This window comes from Callorhinus ursinus, unplaced genomic scaffold (genome assembly GCF_003265705.2).
Source record: "Callorhinus ursinus isolate GAN/ISIS: 27379988/994484 unplaced genomic scaffold, GSC_fseal_2.0 scaffold3, whole genome shotgun sequence".
Taxonomy (NCBI): Eukaryota; Metazoa; Chordata; class Mammalia; order Carnivora; family Otariidae; genus Callorhinus; species Callorhinus ursinus.
Genome location: NW_027397065.1, coordinates 88,594,864 through 88,620,633, shown reverse-complemented (window position 1 = coordinate 88,620,633; position 25,770 = coordinate 88,594,864). Strand labels below are relative to the sequence as shown.

Genomic DNA, 25,770 nt, shown 5'->3' with positions numbered 1-25,770 from the left:
TAGCTTGTTCATCCACTCAGCTGCCGGACCTGCTAGAGCCGCTCTCTCCAAAAGCATGAGGAAATGAGTCTCCAAGTTGCCCAGATTTGATGCGGGAGAATGGTGAACAGGCACAACAACAGAAATTTCCATCAACTAAGCCTTCTTCTAACTAGAGTTTCTTTCTGTATCACAAGACATAATATCGCCTAATGTCTTGTTCTGAAAAATAAATACTCCTTAGAAGCACTGACATGGTAGCCGGGAGGCAGGGCTACCATTGGAAACACTTTGAAAAGACCCTTTCTAGGATGCCGTCCCAGGAAAATAGTCAAAAACACAGACAAACATTTGTGTACAAAGATGATCACAATGGGATGGCCCTTGAAAGGGAAAATGAGACAGTTTGAACGTATAACCCCGGGTTGGAAGCCTTGCGGTTTGCCCTCAAGATGAAGACCATGTGGCCGTGGCATTTCCAAACAGTACTGAAGAATGTAACCATGCTCAGAACAAACTGCAAAGTGGGAGACAGGATGAAAAATAAGCTTAATATGAAATGACCTTGTATATACTTTGGAAAGATATAATAGGACATCTAGAAGAAGATTAAGGATTTCAAGATTAATAATGATTTTTTTGTGTGATGGGAAAAGAGTTGGTGTTTGTGTTCTTTTTGTACCCTTACATATCTTCCGACTTTTCAATAATGAACATTTATAATTTTATCACCAAGGAAATGATATTTCTAAAAGGCTCTGTGGATTAATGAGATGTTCCGTGTGAGGGGAGAGAGCACCTGCCCTGGATCCAGTCTCTGTTCACATCCCGGCTCAGCCCCTTAGCAGGATTGTCTTGACCACAGGCTTGCCCCACTGCACTGTCAACTACAAAGCAGGGATGAAAAGCATTCCACCTCATGGGGTGCTAAGGAGGCACAAAAGAATACACACGGAAGTATTAGGGAAAGGGTGGTCATTCAGCTGTATACCCTGAATAGGAGTGCATTATTCTAACAGAGATGAAGAAGTCCTTTTTTTCAGCAAGAGTCTCACCATGGAATCGAACCAGTAATTCTAAACACATGTCTCACTGCACGTGCACAGGACCATGAAGATTTCCTGAAGATGTGAAGAGGAGCAGGTGAGCCATGTTCTGGGGTGTGGGCGCATCATGGAAAGGAGAGAGAAGAGGAAAGTGGCAAACCCAGTTGGCCCCAAGTCAGACCCAAAATGGGCTCTGAGCCTTTCTAGGAGCATTGAGGGTGTGATGGGGAGTGCTGTGTCTCCTGCCCCCTGGCTTCCCCAACTGCATGGCTCAATCAACAGAAATCTATTTTCTATTAGTTCTGGAAACCAGGTGTCCAAAATCCATGTGTCAACAAGGTGTGTTCCTTTCTGAGGGGTCTGAAGGAGAGTCTGTTCCACACTGTCCTGTAGCTTCTGGTGTCTCCAGCAGTCTTTGGGGGGGCCTTGGTTTCCAGATGCATCATTCTCGTCTCTGCCTGTCTTCACAGGGCCTCCTCCTCCCTGTTTATGTCTCTTGCTCTTCTCTGTTCAAAGGACACTGCCATTGGATGCAGGGTCGACTTGAATCCAGGGCAATCTCATCTTGAGATCTTAGCTACACCTGCAAAGACTTTTATTCCAAATAAGGTCACATTCTGAGGTTTCCAGTTGGCCATGAATTTTTAGGGGGGATAAGGGGGCACCATCCCACCCACTGTGCTGAAAAGCACCCATGCTTCAAGAGGAGGCAGAGAAGCGGCACACAAGCAGTGGCCCCAGCCCCTGACCTCAGCACCCCCAGCCCCCCAACAGCTGCCCTCTTCTGGGCTCAGTGAGAACATTCTGCTGATCCCTTCCCTTTTGGGTCCAGCCTTCTGGAAGCCCCTTGCAAATCATTCCCCCAGGGCAGCTTCCAGGCCCTAAATTTGCCCCAGCACAGAAGCCAGTGAGGAGAGAAGAGGAAGGATGGAGACAGGAAATGCCTTGCCTTCTGTGCAGCAGTGCATGCTCTCCCTTGGTCCCCTTCCTCTGTCACACAGGCTGAATACCACTGACCAGAGCTGGTGCTGGCTTGAATCGTCAAACTGCATTCACTGGAAATGCAATGGCAGTGAAAATTCACCGTAACTCTATCTACTGTGCTGCCAAACTGGGAGTTACACAGCCTCCCTAATTAAAGAAATTTACCCCATAAAGGCCTTATTTATAACTTTTCTAGAGTCCTTTGGCATTAACCCTAAGCACAAGGTTAGAATCCAATTCTTCAATGTCAAAATATTAGAGTAATAATGAAGTTCGGAAAACTCTGTTGACCCAAAGGTATATCCACTTAGAGTTGTAAGTGTAATTATTTTTCTTGGATACACTTCTGCAAGGTGGGGGATGGTTCCACGGTGTCAAAATGAGTGATTTTAATGCTAGAGCCTTAAGAACATCCCTTGGCTTAGAGAGCGTGTGCTTTGGGGAGCGAAAATCATCCAAACAGATCGATAGGGCTCAGCGCCAGCATCCTGAAGCCTCACTGCTCCTGTAGAAGCAAATCCAATCTCCATCAATAATGCTGACATGTGAGCCCCGGAACTAAATCACAGGAAAGTTTCCAGGCAGCCTATTCAGCTGCCACTTAGTGGAGGGAAGTCCATTCCTTGAGTCTGGTTCCTCAGCCAGCACACATTTAAATCTTTCCATTTTCCCAACTTTGTCTTGAGAAGGATTTTTTGATGGGATTCTTTCTTATCATTGCTTTTCATGCATTCAGTGCAAATAAAAATGTATGATGATAATTAGATACGTTAGAGACAATGCAGTGTTGATAACTGGACTAAGCATGTTCGGGAAAGATGCTTCTGGAATCTTATTTTAAGAGGCTACTCACTTCCTGGGATGAACGTGACTCTGTTCCACATGTTGAAAGCAAAAGTTAAATAGAATAATTATTTCAGACAAAAAGGGAGAATGTACTTTAAAAGAAGTCAGCTCAAGCTCTTCCCTGCACCTTTCAAACTAACTGTAGCTGAGTAAAACTTTTATCATTTGAGTAGCTGGCACCAGACTCTTTTAGAAACGAAAGTGTGTTTAGGAAAACATTTTGATAAGCTACTTGGAAGAAATGTAAGGCTTTGAGAGAGAAGTCTTTAGGAGATGCAGCAGAAATGAACAGGAATTTGAGACCCAGAGTGAGAAAAAGAAAGAAAGAAGAAAAGGTGACTATCGGAGACAGTATGGCGGAAGGGTGCGGGATGAGTTGAAAGAGTGGAGAGGAGCTTTGTGAATAGAACTATGGAAAATTCAGTTTGCATTGATACAATATTAACTCTCAATACTCCCCAAGTTTCTATAAAGTCATCTACATATTGAAATGCTCCAGTGAGTGATGAATTTCATGTCAAGATCAAAGCTACGCAGATGGGGGATCCCATATGCTAACCGGTAAGGTAATTGCTACACTCAACTTAGTCAGGGGAAGCAGGTTCCTGCTGGACCAAAGGCAGCCCTGAGAAGATATGCCTCTAGAGAATTTATCAAAATGTTGGCAAAAGCACTGTACTCCCACAACAGTGAAATAAGGATTTAAACAACTCAATCCAGGTTCTACGAGGCAGGTGGCAGGAAAGGGGAGCTGAGGGAATGGAGGCATATGGGTAATATGGGTATATATGAGTAGTATGGGTAAAACGATGATGATGGCGATGATAATGAACATGATTTTACAATGATGATGGTGATGATGGTTATGACAGTGATGACAATAGTGGTGATGATGATAATGATGATGCTGGGATGGTGTTGGTGATGGTGGGACGGTGATGATGATGGTGATAATGGAGGTGACGGTGACGATGATGGGGATGTTAATGATGATGATGCTGATGATGGTGATACTGGATACAATGGTGGTGATGACAGGAATGATGATGATGGTAGTGGGATGGTGTTGGTGATGGTGGGATGGGGATGGTGATAATGGAGGTGATGGCAATGATGATGGGGATGTTGATGATGATGATGCTGATGACGGTGATATTGGATATGATGGTGGTGATGACAGGAATGATGATGATGGTGGTGGGATGGTGATGGTGATAATGGAGGTGATGGTGATGGGGATGTTGATGATGATGATGGTAATATTAGAGATGATGGTTGTGTTGATGGGAATGATGGTGATGGTGGGGTGGTGATATTGGAGATGATGGTGGTGGTGTTGGGAATGATGGTGATGGTGGGGTGGTGATATTGGAGATGATGGTGGTGGTGTTGGGAATGATGGCGATGGTGGGGTGGTGATGACAGTGATGTTAATGATAATGGAGATGGTGGTGATGATGATAACTATAGCTAATATCTTTAAACGCTGATTATGTGTTAGATCCATGGCACCTTAATTCAGCTATTGGATTTAATGCTCACAATGTATGAGATTTGTCTACTGTTATTGCCATTTTGTAGATGAGAATTATAATGGGCCTAAGTCACCTAGCTAGGAAGAGACAGAGAGGATATTCAGATCCAGATGAGCCTTGAGTCTGGAGAATTTGCAGTCTTCCACCACCAGTGAGAGGTCAGTACCCGTGGGCGCACGCCCTGGAGGTCACAGGTGAGCACGGGGCCTCTGATGGGAGGCCAGTTACATGCCAAGCAGAAAACCCTACAACTGTTCAGGCAGTACCCAGTGTAAGCCCTACATAGGCCCACACTGCTTACTGTCTAAGGAAGACCATCACCTTAGAGGAAACGAGGAAGAGGCAGAAGGAGGAGACATGGGACAAAGGAGAGAGGGAGGTGGTGAGTGAGAAGGTGCTCCCGAGCTGTCTGTACGCAACGAGGAGGAGCCTGATGCGGCAGAACACAGCCACAGCGGATCGACCTGGAGCTCGGCCCTCCCTGCCTCTCCTCAGAGTCCCCATCCTCTGCCTTCCTACTCTGATTTCCAGAGGAATCTCCTGCAATTTTCAAAGATCTAATGCACCACCTAGATGGCAACCACAGCAGGGTTGCCAGACCAAACACAAGGTCCCCAGTGAAGTTTGGATTTCAAATAGATGTTGAATACTTTTAGTAGAAGTAGGTCTTACACAATATTTGGGAAACTCACGCTTAACTGGGCAGCCTACATTTTTATTTGCTAAATCTGCCAAGCCTACCCTTTACCAGGACCAAACTCTTTCTCTGTACCTTTCGTTAATCCGGGGGTGAGGAGAAAAGAGCAAATTCACTGCGTTTTCCCACAAGTTCAGATTCTCAAACATCGGGACTGGAAAAGAAAGGCAGGATAGATTGGGCGTTCTGCCTGATTCTTGTGTGGTTGGGGCTGTCTCAAGATACCTGTGAGCAGTTGTTGCTTCAAGGCTGCCACATGTGCCTGTGGGCAGTGGGGGTGATCCTAGAGAATCAGCTTTCATTCATTCTTTCTTAAATCATACATTCAGCAATAGCTATTAGGCACTCCCCCTGTGCCAGACAGGATGCTAGGCTCAGAGGCTACCCTGAAAGTAACAACACACAAGTTCCCTGCCTTCATGGAGGCAACACACTATCGGCTGACTTCTGTCCCCTAAAAATTCCTATGCTGACATCCTAACATCCAGTACCTAGAATGTGACCTGATTTGGAAATAGGGTCTCTGTGAGATAGACAACTTACGATAAGTCCATTAGGTTTGGGCCCTAATTCACTATGACTGGTGACCTTATAAAATGGGAGATTTGGACACAGACAGACAAGCACACAGAGAGGACAAGGTGAAGCGCCCTATGAAGAGGGTGGAGTGATGCATCTACATGCCAAGGAACACCCGAGGCCACTGGAAGCCAGGAGAGAGGCCTGGACCAGTCCCCTCCTTGGTGCCTTCAGAGGGAGCACAGCCCTGCTGCCACCTTCATCTCAGACTTCTGGCCTCCGTAACCGTGAAACAATACATTTGTGTTGTTCTAAGCCACACAGTTTGTGGTACTTTGTTACAACCGCCCTAGGAGACTAATACACACATTCACCAAATAAAACCAAATGTGGGTGAAATTATCACTGCTGAGCACTCTGATGGGGAGCAGGGGACAATGCTGTATAGGTCAAATCAGAGGGTCTTTCCTGGTCAGAAGACTCAGGGACCACCTCTCTGAGGAAGCCACACTTGTCTTGGGAGCTAACAGGCAGAGGGGCAGGGGCAGGGCCCGTGATCCCAAGGGGAACAGACCACCTGTCCCCCTCCAGGTTGTGAACTTGGGTTAGCAAGTGTCACTCTCCATTGGGAAATCCAGGACTTGACACTGGGGATCAGATTCACTCATCAGCAAAAATCTTTGCAGAAGCAACCCGCTGAATGACAAGATCTGTGAATGCATCACTAATGCGATTAAGGCTCCTCCTCAAGATGTCATGCCAAGGGGAAGAAGTGAGGTCCTAAACCTGTAATTTGAGCTCTGTAACTGCCATGGTCCTGGGGTGAACGCTGGAATATTGTGAAAGGAGGCGGGAGAGGGAGGTGTTCATTCACGCTCTTCTGGCCCTATTAGGGAGGAGGATGGATGCCCCAATTTCAGATGTCCCTTCCCAGGCCTTCTTTTGCTAATAGCCCCAGAGGTGGAAAGGGCACTGTATCTTACTACCACAGCACATTGGACACATCCCTTAAGAATATCCAGCTCTCTCAGCTCCAATTTTATGCTCACTAAGCAACTTTGTGAGTTGTTCTGTTGGGGTTCTGACTCGATGATTTTTTTCCAGGCCCTGAGCCAGGATTATTGTCAGAACCAGCGTTCAGGCTGCAAAGGAACAGAGCGGATGGGAGGCCAGCGCTTTGACACCAGACAGGGCCATGCAAGCCAGAAAAGGGCAAGAAGAAAGCACTGAGTCAGTTAGGAAGAGCAGGGGAGCCTAGAGTATCCCCCAGAACACAGAGGTCCAGCCAGCCCAACTGGCAGCCAAGGGGAGGGCTTAGCTGACATCCCCAGGTGTGTGAATGGGACCAAAGCCGACCACGGGAAGCAGGTGGAGCAGCCCTGGGGAGGGGTGGGTAGCTAGCAGGAGGCAAGGCCACTGTCTTCAATCAATAAGGATGGGGCCCTGTGGTTGGTGGGGCCCTGAAGGCAAAGGGGGCATCTGTCAAGCCTGCAGGGCTGCTTCCAGAAGACTAGTGGCCGTCCCCACTCTCCACAGCCAAAGCCCTCTGGTACTCGAACGTCTGCCTCGGACACCACAGACGTGTGTTGCTACAGCTTGGTTAGTGCCACACAGCCACTGAGAGTCACGTTTGCTTTTCCTTGAGCCGAGCACCACTGATGTCCACGGTGAGTACGCTTGAGGCAAACGTATCCTACATCAAACTAATTGATAATTCTCCCGCAAGACTCAACTGGAAGACTCTAGTGTCTATTGAAAATTTTGCCCAATGGCAGATAAAGTAGTTGTGTGTCAATTCATAATGCAGTAAGTTCAATATTTGTGGTCACAAACTTGGAAGCTCAAAAATGGATGGTTCTGGCTCCATCATGGACTTCCACTGACTTTACACTCTGTTCAGAGCACCTGTGTAGTCCACCCCCCATCCACCTCATTCCACCCACATCCCTTTCCTTCCCATGTGAGTGACACCTGGGCTCAGATGAACTTATGGAATGACATCATGGTGCCAAGGAAGAAGGATAATTTGTTTGGTCTGTGACTATTTTGTTTCCTGGCAGGTGTCCATAGCAGAGTGCCTTCTGCACCATGGTGGGAGCATCCAGTGATGCTCCCGTGCCCTCCACAGCTCCCTCTCCTGTGCTCCTGCTTCAGCAGGTGTTCCCTCATGGGTGCTCCCACGGCCTCTGGTCCTGAGGCCCGAATGCCTGATCCTGGCCATTCTCCATCAGTACCTGTGTCTCTCCTGAGGTGACGGATGTTTGTGGGTAAACTTCAAGCTCTCTTCTGTGCCCATTATGAGGTCTTGAGAGCTGAGTCAGGGGTACGGGGCATGATGTCACCTGTTTCTGCTTAGATCTGCCTTGCTCAGTGGTGGTTGTGCCACATCAATGAGAGGCTCTTGGAGCCCCTCTCCAACGGGGACTTCCCCTTCAGGGGGTGGGGTCAGGTGCTCTCGTCAGGTCCAGCTCCCTCTACTGTGCCTGCCAATGTCCCTTAGGCCTTAAGGTCTGGGCCTTCTCCATGCAGGGGAACTGCTCTCACACCCCCTGACTCCTGCCGTCTTTATGGTAGACGGCACAGCCTTGACGCCCTGAGTCTTCTCGACGTCACTCTTAATAGTGACAGCCAAGATTTGGCGTCCAAAACCCAAAACCCAATAAACAAGTAAACACATAAAATACGTCCCTGTCCTTGCAACCTCTTGCAATCTAAAGCTAGAATTCCCCGAGACCATTTCTGAGCACAAAGCCACAAATGTAAATCTATGCGTCCTCTGTTCCCGAGACCATGAGCCTTGGTCTCACTGTCCAGACTAATGGCAGAAGAACCACAGGGTGAGAGAGAATTACAAGGAAAAAACGTGTCAGGTAAGAGTTCCAAATACTATTCCGCTTGTCTCACCTGCCCCGGTCGGAGGGTGAACGTCCGTGTTTCATGAGGTATGGGTTTTACTCTACTGGACAGGATGGCGGGCCACCAAGAGGCCTGAGCCTGAGATGGCCCGGATTTGCTCTGATGGGCATTGTCCCCATCCCCCCCTTCTTTGTTCCCCCAGGACGGGAAAAGTAGAGACCTTGAGGACGGAGCTCCAGGAAGGCTGGCTACCATGGCCTCCCTCAACCCGGAAACAGACCCAGGGACACAGCTGGACCACCTCAGCCCACACCTGCCCCTAAGTGTTCCCTTTACCAGCATCTGTCACCCACTCCAGCAGCAGCAAGAAGCGTGAACTAGATTTCCCTCGCACCCGTGCTTGAAAACAGGTTCTCAACCAGGGCACCTCCCTGACAGACAGCTCATTACTCGCCTTTCCTTCCCACTGCCCATTGCTTCGGATGCTATTTCCAAAACGAAACAAAACATAACAAAACAGCCTGACCTGCTCTGTAGTTAAAAATAACAAGAAAATCTTATAAAGAGACAAGGGACAGTTCAATTTGAAATGATGAAATCACCCGGAGTACTTTGGCTGATCAGAACTCGCACCGCCTGAAGCCCCAGGAAGGGATTATGCTCGATCAAATGGCATGAAAATGGCTCAGTGCCTCGGCATGCTGGGGCTCCCAGCCACCACCCTCACGGGCTCATCTACCTGGGCAGCCACTTTCCTAAATCAAAAGGTGACCGCTCTGTGGCGAGTCAATTGGCAGGTTTGTAGAACTCAAGCGTGTCTCTCTTGGATTCTGTTCCCCTCTGCTTGTGACCCGTAGATAGAAACTCGTGCTGGGTCTTGAGGAAACGCCAGGCTAGCACTCGCACATTGACTCGCGGCTCTTCATTGGGAGCCTGGAGAAAACATCCTGTCACTTGGGCAGGCGGCCCACCACTCAGACGGGAAAGCCCACCACATGCCCCCCCCCCCGGCCTCAGGCGCACATCTCCGGGAGCCCCAAAAATGACAATGCTGCTGGAGTCACAGCTATCCTGCCACTTTCCAAATTGACAACCTCGTGATTTATTCCTCCCGTATTCAGAGAAAGAATAAAGCTATTCCAGTGTTGCTGTAAATTATTTTGCTTACACAGAGGGGCTTTAATCTAGCCACTTCCATCTGCTCTTTCTCCCGAGATGCTAACAAAATCATTTTCTGCCTGAAAGAAATAACTTCAGAGGAAAGGAAAGCCCTGCGTAACATTGAAAAGCCATTTGAATGATTTTGTATTTTCCCAGGAAGATCTCAGAGTTGTGTTTAGCTGGTTTGAGGGATTGTGAGCAGTTCTTAATTCCAATGTCCTGAGGGAGGGGCAGAGGCTCGCTGAGGCCCTGTCTCTCCTTTCCTTGCCAAGCTCAGAAGCTCACTCTACGCCAGATTTCATAATTCCTCCTAACGAGAGGGCGGTGCCTGTCAGGTATTTTAGGGAGCTCTGGGAGAAAGCTGCTGCATGAGACAGAAGACCAATGAAGCACAGAGAAATGAACCTCTCATCTCTGGAGCTCTCCACACACAGGCCAAGGAGACGTTTTGAGAAAGAGGGATGTCTGAGGAGTACCATGCATGGCACCTCCACACATCACCCCCAGTGCCTCTGCACCACCAACAGCACCCAATCACTCAGACGCAGGAATAAGGACAGAGGTGTTGGTAACTGTCCTTCAGGCAAATTGCATGGCAGTCCCAGACTCTAGTGAGGCTGTGTGTGTGTGTGTGTGTGTGTGTGTGTGTGTGCCTGGATTAAAACTGTTCTCATTTCCCATTTTCCGCCCAGGACCCTGTATTTCCTTCTCTATTCAGTCAATAACCTGCATTCCCTTTTGTCCAAGAATATGTTAGCTTCACTTTGCCCCTCAACATTATTCATTATCTAAGCAATGATATTTTTCCAGTCAGCAGATACTGACCATTTAGTGGATGCTGAGCAATTGCATCTGTGCTGAAATGTTGGATCATGCCAGAAACACATGGTGCACATGGGCAGAGAATGACAAAGACCGAGACATACCAGAGCAAACACATCATGATGAAGACAGAAGGTTCCGGGAACCAGCTGAGTCTTCCGCATCTCCTTGTGTCTCCGGGACCTGGTGGCATCAGATGTAGGTTGCTGGGACACTGGGAAGGAACGGAAGTGGGGAAGAGACTGTGACATGTTGCAGTGGTGGAAGGGGGAGTTCTCTTTCTTTTAGAAAGTGAAAGAATTCTTAAGAAAGAATTTCAGAATGTTCTTTTTGAAGCCAAACCAGAGATGAATTTTCCCAGCTCCTATGGAGTCCCGATAGACAAAATGCAATATTCTATTTATAAAGCTGGTACGCATTTTCCCTTAGTTACCCAGGATACACGGGGCCTCCTATGGCAGACGGTGGCATCGATGCAGGGTGGCATTTCCCGGGACGGGTGAGAGCAACAGGAGGAGAGGCTTACAAGGAGTCAGGGCACTGGAGGCAGAACGGGATGGAAGCTTATGGTACTACTGCCACTCCCTTTGTACAGGACACCTGGTGCCCTCTGGGTGGAGACCCCGGGGTGACCCACTCCTTGCTGCATGATTATAGTCACACGCCACCCGTTTCGGCTAAAGAACTGTGGAACAATTTGCATTCCCCTTTCATTCTTTTTAAGATTTTATGTATTTATTTATTTGGGAGAGAGAGAGAGAGAGAGATAGCAAGATAGAGCATGAGCAGGGAGGAAAGGGAGAAGCAGGCGCCCCGCTGAGCAGGGAACCTGACGTGGGGCTCAGTCCCAGGACCCTGGGATCATGACTCGAGCTGAAGGCAGACGCTTAACCGACTGAGCCACCCGGGCGCCCCTGCATCCCCGCTTCATCTGATGACACAGACAGACAACATAAGCAAGCACCTATGTCTAGCTCTTCAATGCAGAGGGTGTAACTCAGCCCCACAGGTAAGCAGCACACCCGGGGCGTTACATCCGGCCTTGCTACTGGTATCTGCTGATGGCCAACTTACCTGCCTTCAGAATGGGTCAATTCCAATGGATTCGTGAGTGTGCCTTTGCTGATGGAGCTGTTCCTCCTCACCGACAGGTGCTTGAAAAATGTTCCAAGAGGTAGAGTGTTACACGATCATGCCCCCTATTAAAACAAGCCCTGTGCAGGGGAGGGTGTCACATGAATGGTCTGGGAACTTAGTTTCCCAGAAAGTTTCTTCAGAGTCGAGAGGCCCCTGCCCCCTCCCCCTCTTCCTTTCTTTTCTTTCTTTTTTTTTTTTTTTCCAGCACAACAGTGTTTTACAGGCTCCCTTTGCTTAGGGAGAAAAAACATGGCCCATTTAACAAGTTGATTTCTTCCATGGCTGTGCAAGTTCTTTGTAGTTTATGAACAAATTTTGTCCACAGAGACGGCCGCAAATATTGGTTACAATGTAATCAGATGGATAGAGCTAGAGCAGAAAAAGAAATCCTTTGAATTATTGTCACAGCTTAATTACAGACCTTGTGATTCTGAGCAATTCGGGAGCCTGTGATGGCCAAAGGTCAAACTCGTCCACACAAAAGAAACATTAATAGGAAATTCAGAAACGGTGTCTCAGCACTATTGTTGCTTCCAAAATCTAATTGTGGGAATAAATGGCTTCCCCCCAAGTGCACGGAGCCCTCACTTGTTGAATGAACGTTGAATGATTTTACCATGGATAGTCTATTAGTCAGCTCAGGCAACCATAACAAATACCACAGACCAGAACAACAGAGATTTACCTCTCACAGTTCTGGGGGCTGGGAGTCTGAGACCAGGGTGCCGGCGTGGTTGGGTGTGGCCAGGGATCTCTTGTTGGCTTACAGATGGCCACCTCCTTACCGTGTCCTCACATGGCCTTTCCTTGGTGTATCGGTGTGGGGAGAGAAACAAAGAGCACTTTCTCCTCCTCTTCCTTTATTTTAAGATTTATTTGTTTATTTATTATTTGGGGGGGGTGCAGAGGGAGAAGGAGAGAAATTAAGTGGACTATCCGCTGAGCTCAGAGCTCGATCCCACAACCCTGAGATCATGACCTGAGCCGAAACCAAGAGTTGGCCACTTAACCGACTGAGCCACCCAGGCCCCTCCTCCTCTTCTTATAAGGCCACCAATTTTATTGGATTAGGACCCCACCCTTATGACCTCATTTAAACTTAATTGTGTCCTAAAAGCCCTATCTCCAAATACAATGACAGTGCTGGTTAAGGCTCCAACATATGAATTTGGGGAGGACGCAATTCAGCCCATAACATATGGCCACTCTAGGTAATGTCCAGAGCTTCGAGCTCACAGACTTTGAAAAGTTACTCTATGCATATAATATCCTATACTATACACATACAATACATATATATGGATAGACATAGATACAGATATGGATAAATAGAGCCGGATGTACAAAATGGTAGGGAGGTGAGGAAATGCAAGAAAATAACCATGGAGACTCCATGGAGAATGAGCTGGTCTAGTGTATATGGTGTGGCATCACGGGGGACGTATCGAAGAAGGCACTGAACGGACTCCCAGGGAATCAGTAGGATTCCACACCAGACTGAGGTGGCTGGAAGTGAGCACTGGGTGCTGTCCAAGGCACCCAGGTGGGTGAGGACACGCCCAGGTGTGTGAGGAAGTTCAGAGACCAAGTGGGTGGGAGCATGGGTGCCCTTGAGTGACAAGCTAAGGATTTTGGAAAGAACCATTGTAAATAAGTGCGCTATTATAATCCTGGGGAGGAACCACATGTGGTCAGAGGGGCACTTTGAGATCAGGGATCTCCCAGAAGCCTGGAGAATGAGCTGGAAGGGAGCATCTCAGCACTATTCCAACAACCCAGGGAAGAAGGAGGGTGGGGAAGGCAAGGGTGGCATGGGTGAGCATTTTAACTGCTACATTCTTATGCTTGAGCTCCTAACTCTTACATGCCACACCAGGGTGTCGGATTCAGGAAGAAACACGTTCTTCGTGCATTAACACTGCTGATCCGTTCCAAAATCCTTCCAAACGATCAATAAAAAGATAGAACAGCAAATGGAAATAGAACTTATCTACCTGAAGTTTTCCCTTGTAGCAAACATCAGAGGTAATTAAATATTTATGTCTGGCCAATCCATGATAGGGATCCTTGGATCAAATAAGTCAATGGTTATGATTCTACATGAAATAAATATAATTTTCTATGCTAATGAAAATGGTTGGATGTTCAGAGTGCTTTGAAGGCTAAGTATAGCTACTATGATGTACTGATGTTTTTACATCAAAAGTAAAAGAGTGAAAACAGTTTTTATTCCTATGATCACAATGCTCAAAAAGCCATGTTATAGATCTTGAATATATCATGATTCACCACTATAGAAATGAAAATAAAAGTAGATGTATACCCTCAGAACTTTTGGTCTATGTCAAAAGCTACTTTCTACTGAAATTTCAGAAGCAGAAAAGCTGGTTGAGAACTCGCCCTAGCCCCACCCCCACCCCAGTAATGGCGGCTCCATCACTCATCCTGCTGTTTGCAAAGCCAAGGCCTGTTACTGGGTTTTGTTTCATATGTTGGGGAGGGGGACAATGGGTGAAGGGGAAATTGATTTTTGCTAAGTTGAAGAAAAAGCGATGTTAAAAGAAAAGGCATATGCTCATTAAAGTGTTTATAGGGCAGGTACAAATGATTTAAAGAAAGAAACACTGAACTCTTAAAGTAAAACAATACAAAACAAAACAAAGTGGTGTCTGGCCTTGGTAACACACTCCTGGGGAGGTGAACCACACACCGTTTCATCTCTGCTATGGATGGCAAATGCTCCAGATGTCCAACAACCTATCAGAGACACTGTAATTAATAATAATGAGGACCAAGGATGTCAGTTGAGGTCACCCTGGAGAAATATCCCTGGGGATACTGAATAGAGGTATCTCCCTTAGAGCACAGTGAGCAAATTTCCTTTGCTCAGACAATTCAGAAGGAAAAAAAAAGTGTGTGAACCACTTTTTTAAATTGAAAATGAAAGGAGCTCTATGAAGGCATCCAAGGAGGGTAGAAATACATCCCCTTAAAGTCAGATTACCTCATCTACTGGATGGCAGAATATAAAGAAAAAATTAAAATGGGTTTTTAATCATGGAAAGCAAGTAACAGAACACTTTTGAGAAGCGCCAACATGGTCAACTTCCTCCAGGCTAATCCTGTCACATGGGCTCACCTGATGGCCGCTCCCGGCACCCTCGCTCCTCCGTCACCCAGCCTGAGCCGGGACTGGAGAGAAGCCCCTGGAGCTGCCTCCTGCAAGGCCTCCACCTCCTCGGTGAACCACTTGGTTCTGTTCCTCTGTAGTTCTGTGCTCTCCAGCCCTCTGAAACATTAGGGCGCCCATGAATGCACTAGCAATACTCATGATTATTTTCAGACAGCAATGCACGGGAGGATGTGAACTCACCATGGCATCAACCTAGGAAAGAAATTTGTCAATGAATAAGCAGCACATGCACAAAGGCATTTCAATGCCGTGTGTTGTTTCGCTATTCACCGTTCCCTACTTCCTCAACCCCCAGGACTGGTGCACCTGTGCTGAGAGATCTTCATTTTAACTGAAGCATCCGCCAGTACCTGAGAACTAGACAGGCCCATGAGGTCTCACCACAAGGTCTGTAATGCCCGCAGTGAATAGAGCAGAGAGGCTGGAATCACCTTGAAGAGCAGAAGCTCCCAAGCCACGGGCCTCCTAGAGCCAACTGGGAGCAGGTGAGCAGATGTGAGAAGGATCGCAGCATGCCAGTCAGAAGGCAGGCAGGAAAGAGACCCAGAGAGAAGCTGGCCCACGTCAGTGAAAGGCCCCGGCAAGTTGTTTGGCCTCCCTCTCAGTGGTGAGGGGACTCCTGGTATAAAATGATGCTAAGCTTGGCACCATTAAACTACTCAGCCAACCAGCTTTGGATTCCACTGCCTGTGGATATAACGTGTGCTGACCTCAACTTCAAACCACCCACACCGTGCGCCTGCCGTGCCGGAGGTGCTGTAAATTAAACAAAGCAGCCTGCTGGTTCTACAGATCAGTCTTGCTAGCTTGGCTAATGCGAGTCTACCTCTGAAAGATGGAGCCACTCCCAGCAGGGCTGAGCTGATCCTAGGAGCCACCCTTCTGATCCTAGGAGGTTTCCTGGGAGACTGAATAGCAAGACAGACCAAGAGGGAGACTGGTCAACTACATCCCCACGTGGCTGCAGGGACAAGAGCAGGGTGATCTCTTCTTGAGATGGCTACCACAGTTCTGATCTCAGACTTTGGAACAGGAGAAGATAGAGAACACACTGGGCCTCCACCTGGATAGTAAATGGGCCAAGGACACTGAGCTTTTGAGGGACCTCCATACTGTCTTCCATAGTCAAGCGCAGCTCTTTATTCAGTGGCAGCCAGTCTGTGGGACTCTACACCCTGTATGTCTCTATTTTGGTTTTCCCACTGACCTTGGCCTCTGGGCCTAATTTGCATTTTGCCTGACCATTGTATATCCTTTGTTTCTTTGTGTGTGTGTTTGTTTTAATTTTACTTTATTATGTTATGTTAGTCACCATATAATACATCATTAGTTTTTGATGTAGTGATCCACGATTCATTGTTTTCGTATAACACCCAGGGCTCCATGCAGTACGTGCCCTCCTTAATACCCATCACTGGGCTCACCCATCCCCCCACCCCCCACCCCGCTAAAACCCTGTTTGTTTCTCAGAGTCCATCGTCTCTCATGGTTCGTCTCCCCCTCTGATTCCCCCCCCTTCATTTTTCCCTTCCTTCTCCTAATGTCCTTCATGGAATTCCTTATGTTCCACAAATAAATGAAACCATATGATAATTGACTTGTCCATGATCTCTGCAAACTGTTTCAGATTTTGATTTAGTCATGCATTTCCTGCTTACTCCCTAAAGACTGTCTGCCCTTCCCCCATGTCTTCACAAGTCTGTCCCAATCCCAGCCTGCACAGGTGACTCAGTGCACTGCCCCGTGAGTGTGGCCAATCTTACCAGCACTTGGGAGAGTCTCACTACACTAAAGAACGGGTGCTCCTCCTTGTCCCTTCTTGGAAAATGGGAATTGTGAACATCAGGAAGAACAGTGCCTGACATGAAGGAGCCACTCACTATTGAAGGGATGAGGAAGGAAGGCATGAGTGAGTGAACAAAGAATGAAGGAAGGCCACCAACCTGCTCCAGGGCACAAGTGTCTGCCTCACTCCTCATGGAGGCACTGGTGAAACTGCTCAGGAATCCATCTCCTTCTGTGGACGAATTCTCCTGGGGCCCTGGGACTGCCCCAGAGACAGCTGCGCGTAAATCAGGAAGAGAAATTCTGCCATAGGAAAGATTCCCATTCACCAACCGCCCCTCTGATCTCTGCCTGTCAAACAGACAACCATGTGGAAGTTTATGCAATCTTAAACTTCATCGTAGCAGTGGCAGTAAACCATAATAACGATAGGGATAAAAATAATAACATTAATAACAGGCATCTAAATTTGAGTAGCACTTCATAGCTTTCAGAGTGCTTTCAAATGCATTTGCTGCTCCCCTCAGCACCTCCACTGACCCTGCCATATACAGGTAATCACTACAGTGGCCACATCTTTAAAAGTTCCTGTGATTTTAAATCAAGATTCATTGGCACAGGGAAAAGGAAGCTTTTATCAGCATATAGGAGATTTATACAATCCACTCACTGGATCATCCAAGGAAGGGCAGGCACCATCCTTCATGGCCAGTGGCCCTGGGTATAGGGATGGCGATCAGGACTGCCACCCCCACTGTCCACAACTGCCACGGGTGCTCAGTGAACAACTTGGTAACAATCAACAAGTGAGACTTTATTGGCTCAGGACTACCAGGGAGCAAGTGACCTTCTAAGGCTGTGTCACAATCTCATTTCCATTCCCTCTCACTGGAATTTCAGTCAGCCTGAGCATCAGTTAATGACTCTTTCTTATCCATTTGATTAAAACACAAAGACACTGAGGCAGCAGCAAATTGGATTTTTTCCCTGGCCCTCAATGCACTGCAGTAATGAAATCCATGACTTCCAACCTCCACTAGTGAAGAGCCGACATGTACAGTATGAAAAGCAGGAAGGCTCATTTGTCTCCTGGCTGATGTCCCTCCTGGAGGAAGGCCCTCTGGGAGCCATGCATCTCTAGAAGAGAGCACCTGTGTGGTAGGGCTGAAGACTGAACGTCACGTGCAACACAATTTCATTTCTTTAAAAGCAGCTGCAGCTTCTATTATGTGGATGAAATCATATCCCACGTACTAATTTAATAAGTTCTTTTAAGCTTACGCAGAGTCTTTTCTTGAGAAAGGCCACATTCATATCCCACTGGCCTGTGCACTGAAAGATTTCCATCTATGACCCAAGGGAGAAAGAATAGTGAAGACTGAAAACAAGGCAAAGCTACTCCAATTCATATTCTGATTAACATTTACAGATGCTGATTATCACAAAAGTGGATTGTAAAAGTTAAATAGCAAGGTGAGCATCCAAACCCTTTTCACTCTAATATATAAAGAAAGTGGCTCCCCATTACCCTAGGTTAGGCCTTTCCAATGACCCCTCTTGTCCTGTATCTCAATGCCTCAGGTTCCAAGATCACCACCTGCAAAGACCGTCTTGTCAGAGCTCAGCACTAGTCCTGCTGGTGGGGATGGTTTAGAGTAGTTGCCCCAGGTGAGCACAAGAACCTGTGACCTATCTTTCCCACCTCTTTTCCTTTTCAGGAAGAAAAGAAATCAAGTGACAAAGAATTGGAGACAAACAAACTGTTGAAGTAGACTTCTTCTTAGCAATACATAGAAAAGCCTTATTATTTGCTTCATAAGAGAATAAATGTTAGTTCAAACCTCTGATTTTGTATCAACTCATTCAATAAAATTTATTGTTTTTTAAGTGTCAGGCACTGGAAACACATCCATAAACAAAAATTTTGTTTTTTGTCCTTGTCCTAACAGAGCTTTCCATTGTATTATAAAACCATGTGCTATAATTTTGAAGTAACCAGGTAGTTTTATTAAACCTGTGTCATATAGATCCTCTGGATGTATAACCCACCACATCCTCCTGTGCCAGGAAACTTCAGCACCTTAGTGCTGGACAGCTCTTCATTTCATTACAGGTGCTCCCAGGCGAAGAGCACTAGCATCTCAGCATCTGACTTCTCTGCATCCCAAAGCTGCAGAAGGTGCTGAGCTACATGCAGACATAGCTTGGAAGTGGGGAAAAAAATCCATGTCCCAGGGGAAACCCTCGGGAGATGCAAATCCATGGATAAATGTCCTAGTGTCATTGTCCTCCTGTAAAACAAATGTAAAAACATGGTTCCTCAAGTCTCCAGCAGGCTGACGTTCAGCCTTTCTCAGTGGTAACCCATGTAGTAAGGAAACCTGTGTTGATGTTTCTAATTTCCCTAAAGGACATTTTCACTCTCTCACTTCTATTGCCCTGAGATGGTCCCTTTATTAGCCATGGTTCTCCAGAGGAACTGAACCAAATGGAGATATAGATATAGATGATATTGATATAGCTATTTGTTTATAAAACAGTAACATGAGATAGAGATGGAGGAAAAGAGCAAGTGACAGAAAGAGATTGACTTATTATCAATCAATCTTCCATGTGATTATGGAAGCTGAGAAGTTCCCTCATCTGTAGTCAAGAAGCTGGAGACCCAGGAGAGCCAGTGGCGTAAATTTCAATCCCAGGGCGGGAGAAAACTAATGTCCAGCTCAGTCAGGAAGGCAAAGATCCACCTTTTTCAACCATTTTGTGCTATTCATACCCTCAGTTGATTGGATAAGGTCCACCCACATTACGGATGGCAAACTGACCTGTTTTATTCAGTCTACCCTACTGAAATGTTAATCTATCAAAAAACACCCTCACAAACACATTCAAAAAAATGCATGATCAAAAAAGAAAAATCCTTGACCACATGTCAGCATCCCATGGTCAGGAGAAGATTAGGGAATACCATTTAAACTGTAGTGCATGTGTCCTTAAGTTTCCATACTGGATTTTTTTTTTAAATAAGAATTATTTTTTATTTTTTTTATTCTTATGTTAATCACCATACACTACATCATTAGTTCTTGATGTAGTGTTCCATGATTCATTGTTTCTGCATGACACCCAGTGCTCCACGCAGACTGTGCCCTCTTTAATACCCATCACCAGGCTAACCCATCCCCCCATCCGCCTCCCCTCTAGAACCCTGAGTTTCTTTTTCAGAGTCCATCATCTCTCAAGGTTCGTCTCCCCCTCCGACTTACTCCCCTTCATTCTTCCCATCCTGCTAGCTTCTTCTTTTTCTTTCTTCTTAACATATGTTGCATTATTTGTTTCAGAGGTACAGATCTGTGATTCAACAGTCTTGCACAATTCACAGCGCTCACCATAGCACATACGCTACCCAATGTCTCTCACCCAGGCACCCCATCCCTCCCACCTCCCACAACTCCAGCAACACTCAGTTTGTTTCCTGAGATTAAGAATTCCTCATATCAGTGAGGTCATATGTCACATGTCTTCCTCTGACTGACTTATTTCACTCAGCATAACACCCTCCAGTTCCATCCATGTCATTGCAAATGGCAAGATCCCATTCCCTTTGATGGCTGCATAATATTACTTTGTGTATATATACCACATCTTCTTTATCCATTCATCTTTCGATGGACATCTTGGCTCTTTCCACAGTTCGGCTATTGTGGACATTGCTGCTATAAACATTGGGGTGCACGTACCCCTTCGGATCCCTACATTTGTATCCTTGAGGAAAATACCCACTAGTGCAATTCCTGGATCGTATGGTAGCTCTATTTTCAACTGTTTGAGGAACCTCCATACTGTTTTCCAGAGTGGCTGCACCAGCTTGCATTCCCACCAACAGTGTAGGAGGGTTCCCCTTTCTCCACATCCCCGCCAACATCTGTCGTTTCCTGACTTGTTAATTTTAGCCATTCTGACTGGTGTGAGGTGGTATCTCATTGAGGTTTTGATTTGGATTTCCCTGATGCCAAGTGATGTTGAGCACTTTTTCATGTGTCTGTTGGCCATTTGGATGTCTTCTTTGGAAAAAGGTCTGTTCATGTCTTCTGCCCATTTCTTGATTGGATTATTTGTTCTTGGGGTGTTGACTTGGATAAGTTCTTTATAGATTTTGGATACTAGTCCTTTATCTGATATGTCATTTGCAAATATTTTCTCCCAATCTGCCGGTTGTCTTTTGGTTTTGTGGACTGTTTCTTTTGCTGTGCAAAAGCTTTTTATCTTGATGAAATCCCAATAGTTCATTTTTGCCCTTGCTCCCCTTGCCTTTGGCGATGGTTCTAGGAAGAAGTTGCTTTGGCTGAGGTCGAAGAGGTTGCTGCCTGTGTTCTCCTTTAGGATTTTGATGGACTCCTGTCTCACATTTAGGTCTTTCAACCATTTGGAGTCTATTTTTGTGTGTGGTGTAAGGAAATGGTCCAGTTTCATTTTTCTGCATGTGGCTGTCCAATTTTCCCAACACCATTTGTTGAAGAGACTGTCTTTTGTCCATTGGACATTCTTTCCTGCTCTGTCAAAGATAAGTTGACCATAGAGTTGAGGGTCCATTTCTGGGCTCTCTATTCTGTTCCATTGATCTATGTGTCTGTTTTTGTGCCAGTACCATACTGTCTTGATGATGACAGCTTTGTAATAGAGCTGGAAGTCCGGAATTGTGATGCCACCAGCTTTGCTTTTCTTTTTCAAGATTCCTCTGGCTATTCGGGGTCTCTTCTGGTTCCATACAAATTTTAGGATTATTTGTTCCATTTCTTTGAGAAAAGCGGATGGTATTTTGATGGGGATTGCACTGAATGTGTAGATTGCTCTAGGTAGCATTGACATCTTCACAATGATTGTTCTCCCAATACATGAGCATGGAACGTTTTTCCATTTCTTTGTGTCTTCTTCAATTTCATTCATGAGTATTTTATAGTTTTCTGAGTACAGATCCTTCGCCTCTTTGGTTAGATTTATTCCTAGGTATCTTATGGTTTTGGGTGCAATTGTAAATGGGATCGATTCCTTGATTTGTCTCTCTTCTTTCTTGTTGCTGGGGTATAGGAATGCCACTGATTTCTGGGCATTGATTTTATATCCTGCTACTTTAATGAATTCCTGTATGAGTTCTAGCAGTTTTGGGGTGGAGTCTTTTGGGTTTTCCACATACAGTATCATATCATCTGCAAAGAGTGAGAGTTTGACTTCCTCTTTGCCGATTTGGATGCCTTTGATTTCTTTTTGTTGTCTGATTGCTGTGGCTAGGACTTCTGATACTATGTTGAATAGCAGTGGTGAGAGTGGACATCCCTGCTGCATTCCTCACCTTAGTGGTGAGAGTGGACATCCCTGCTGCATTCCTGAGAGTGGACATCCCTGCTGCATTCCTGACCAAAGCTGAGAGCTTTTCCATTGAGAATGATATTCGCTGTAGGTTTTTCATAGATGGCTTTTATGATATTGAGGTATGTACCCTCTATCCCTACACTCTGAAGAGTTTTGATCAAGAAAGGAGGCTGTACTTTGTCAAACGCTTTTTCTGCATCTATTGAGAGGATCATATGATTCTTGTTCTTTCTTTTGTTAAGGTATTGTATCACGTTGATTGATTTGCGGATGTTGAACCAATCTTGCAGCGCAGGGATAAATCCCACTTGGTCATGGTGAATAATCTTTTAATGTACTGTTGGATCCTATTGGCTAGTATTTGGGTGAGAATTTTTGCATCCATGTTCATCAAGGATATTGGTCTGTAATTCTCCTTTTTGATGGGGTCTTTGTCTGGTTTTGGGATCAAGGTAATGGTGGCCTCATAAAAGAAGTTTGGAAGTTTTCCTTCCATTTCTATTTTTTTGAACAGTTTCAGGAGAATAGGTATTAATTCTTCTTGAAATGTCTGATAGAATTCCCCTGGGAAGCCATCTGGCCCTGGGCTTTTGTTTGTTGGGAGATTTTTGATGACTGCTTCAATTTCCTTAGTGGTTATAGGTCCGTTCAGGTTTTCTATTTCTTCCTGGTTCAATTTTGGTAGTTGACTCCTGGTAGTTGATACATCTCTAGGAATGCACCCATTTCTTCCAGGTTCTCTAATTTGCTGGCATAGAGTTGCTCATAATATGTTCTTATAATTGTTTGTATTTCTTTGGTGTTGGTTGTGGTCTCTCCTCTTTCATTCATGATTATGTTGATTTGGGTCATTTCTCTTTTCTTCTTGATCAGTCTGGCCAGGGGGTTATCGATCTTGTTAATTCTTTCAAAGAACCAGCTCCTAGTTTCGTTGATCTGTTCTACTGTTCTTTTGGTTTCTAGGTCATGGATTTCTGCTCTGATCTTTATGATTTCTCTTCTCCTGCTGGGTTTAGGCTTTATTTGCTGCTCTTTCTCCAGCTCCTTTAAGGTGTAGGGTTAAGTTGTGTATTTGAGACCTTTCTTATTTCTTGAGAAAGGCTTGTATTGCTATATACTTTCCTCTCACGACTGCCTTTGCAGTATCCCAAGGATTTTGAACAGTTGTGTTTTCATTTTCATTGGTTTCCATGAATTTTTTTAATTCTTCTTTAATTTCCTGGTTGACCCATTCATTCTTTAGTCGGATGCTCTTTAGCCGCCATGTATTTGAGTTCTTTCCGACTTTCCTCTTCTGCTTGAGTTCTAGTTTCAAAGCATTGTGGTCTGAAAACGTGCAGGGAATAATCCCAATCTTTTGGTACCGGTTCAGACCTGATTTGTGACCTAGGATGTGATCAATTCTGAAGAATGTTCCATGGGCACTAGAGAAGAATGTGTATTCCGTTGCTTTGGGATGGCATGTTCTGAATATGTCTGTGAAGTCCATTTGGTCCAGTGTGTCATTTAGTCTTTATTTCCTTGTTGATCTTTTGCTTAGATGATCTGTCCATTTCAGTCAGGGGGGTGTTAAAGTCCCCCACTATTATTGTATTGTTGTCAATGTGTTTCTTCGCTTTTGTTATGAATTGCCTTATATAATTGGCTGCTCCCATATTAGGGGCATAGATATTTACAACTGTTAGATCTTCTTGTTGGATAGACCCTTTAAGTAGGATATAGTGTCCTTCCTCATCTCTTATTACAGTCTTTGTTTTAAAATCTAATTTGTCTGATATAAGGATTGCCACCTCAGCTTTCTTTTGGTGTCCATTAGCATGGTAAATGGTTTTCCACCCCCTCACTTTCAATCTGGGGGTGTCTTTGGGTCTAAAATGAGTCTCTTGCAGACAGCATATCAATGGGTCTTGTTTTTTTAATTCAATCTGATAGCCTGTGTCTTTTGATTGGGGCATTTAGCCCATTTACATGCAGGGTAACTATTGAAAGGTATGAATTTAGTGCCATTGTATTGCCTGTAAGGTGACTGTGACTGTCTATTGTCTGTGTTCCTTTGTGATCTATGCTGCTTTTAGGCTATCTCTTTGGTTAGAGGACCCCTTTCAATATTTCTTGGAGGGCTGGTTTCGTGTTTGCAAATTCCTTTAGTTTTTGTTTGTCCTGGAAGCTTTTTATCTCTCCTTCAATTTTCAATGCGAGCCTAGCTGGATATAATATTCTTGGCTGCATATTTTTCTCGTTTAGTGCTCTGAAGATATCATGCCAGTCCTTTCTGGCCTGCCAGGTCTCCGTGGATAGGTCTGTTGCCAGTCTAATATCTCTACCATTGTAGGTTACATATCTCTTCTCCCGAGCTGCCTTCAGGATTTTCTCTTTGTCTCTGAGACTCGTAAGTTTTACTATTAGATGTCGGGGTGTTGACCTATTTTTGTTGATTTTGAGAGGGGTTCTCTGTGCCTCCTGGATTTTGATGCCTGTTTCCTTCCTCACATTAGGGAAGTTCTCTGCTATTATTTGCTCCAATATACCTTCTGCCCCTCTCTCTGTTTTTCTTCTTCTGGGATCCCAATTATTCTAATGTTGTTTCGTCTTATCGTATCACTTATCTCTCGAATTCTGCCCTCGTGATCCCGTAGTTGTCTCTCTCTTTTTCTCAGCCTCTTTATTTTCCATCATTTGGTCTTCTATATCACTGATTCTCTCTTCTGCCTCATTTATCCTAGCATTTAGTGCCCCCATTTTTGATTGCACCTCATTAATAGCCTTTTTGATTGCGACTTGGTTAGATTTTCGTTCTTTTCTTTCTCCAGAAAGGGTTTCTCTAATACCTTCCACGCTTTTTTCAAGCCCAGCTAGTATCTTTAAAGTCATGATTCTGAACTCTAGGTCCGACATCGTACTAATGTCCGTATTGAATAGGTCCCTGGCTGACGGTACTATCTCTTGTTCTTTTTGCTGAGGTGATTTTTTTCATCTTGTCATTTTGTCCAGAGGAGAACAGATGAATGAGAGAACAAAATGCTAACAGGTTAACAACGTCCCCAGCAAATATACTCTATACAAATCAGAAAAGACCTGAAACCAGGGGAAAAGAAAGGGAAAGAAAGAAAAAAGAAAGAGAAAAGAAAGAGAAAAAAAACAAAAAGAAAAAGATAAAAACAAAAACAGAACAATCCAAAAAAACCCGAATATGATCAAATATGATCAGGCTAGTGCATAGATCAGTGCCACACACTAGATTTTGGGCGCATTTTGGTTAGAAAAAAGTGCCTCCTAAAATTTTAAAGGAAGAAAGACTTATGTATGTACAAAATAAGGGTTGATACAATGAAGGGATGGAAGATGACTGTAAAGATGAAAATTATAAAAGATTTTATAAGAGAAATTGATAAGATAAGAAGTTGTTTGAAAAAAGAAAGAAGATTTAAAAAAAGAAAAAGGAAAAAAAAGGGAGAGAATGTGATCAGGCAGGAGACTAGAACAGAGCCATACACTAGTGATTTAGGGTATATTTTGATCTGTTAGAAGAAACTGTATCTCAAAATTTTAAAGAGAGAACAACTTATATATACATATATATATATATGCCAAAAATAAGGGTACCTACTATGAAGGGATAAAATATGACTCTAAAAATGAAAAATAAAAAATGTTTTTTTTTAAAAAAGGGATTGATAAGATGTTGGTTGAAAAAGGGAAAAAGAAAAATTAAAAAAAAGTTAAAAAAATTAACTTTGAAAAACTAATGCATCATGGAAAAAAAGCCATGAATTCTGTATGCAGTATTCGCCTAGCGCTGGAGTTCTCCCGTTCTCCTTGATCGGTAAACTTGGTCTTGGC

The 25,770-nt window shown here is 45.0% G+C and overlaps 1 long non-coding RNA gene across 4 annotated transcripts in view; it reads right to left on the bottom strand.

Annotated features, from left to right (window-relative positions):
- Window positions 1-19,978, bottom strand: part of LOC112820357 (uncharacterized) — an 81,566-nt gene extending 61,588 nt beyond the window's left edge. For 3 of the 4 annotated variants that reach the window (XR_012377671.1, XR_012377673.1, XR_003207128.2), the window contains exons 1-4: window positions 16,719-19,978; window positions 14,722-14,967; window positions 11,468-11,599; window positions 10,550-10,659 (exon numbers count right to left, since the gene is read on the bottom strand). This is a non-coding gene — a long non-coding RNA (uncharacterized lncRNA). The remainder of the gene's footprint in view (window positions 1-10,549; window positions 10,660-11,467; window positions 11,600-14,721; window positions 14,968-16,718) is intronic. The other variant, XR_012377672.1, reaches the window with a different exon arrangement.
- Window positions 19,979-25,770: the final 5,792 nt, after the last annotated feature.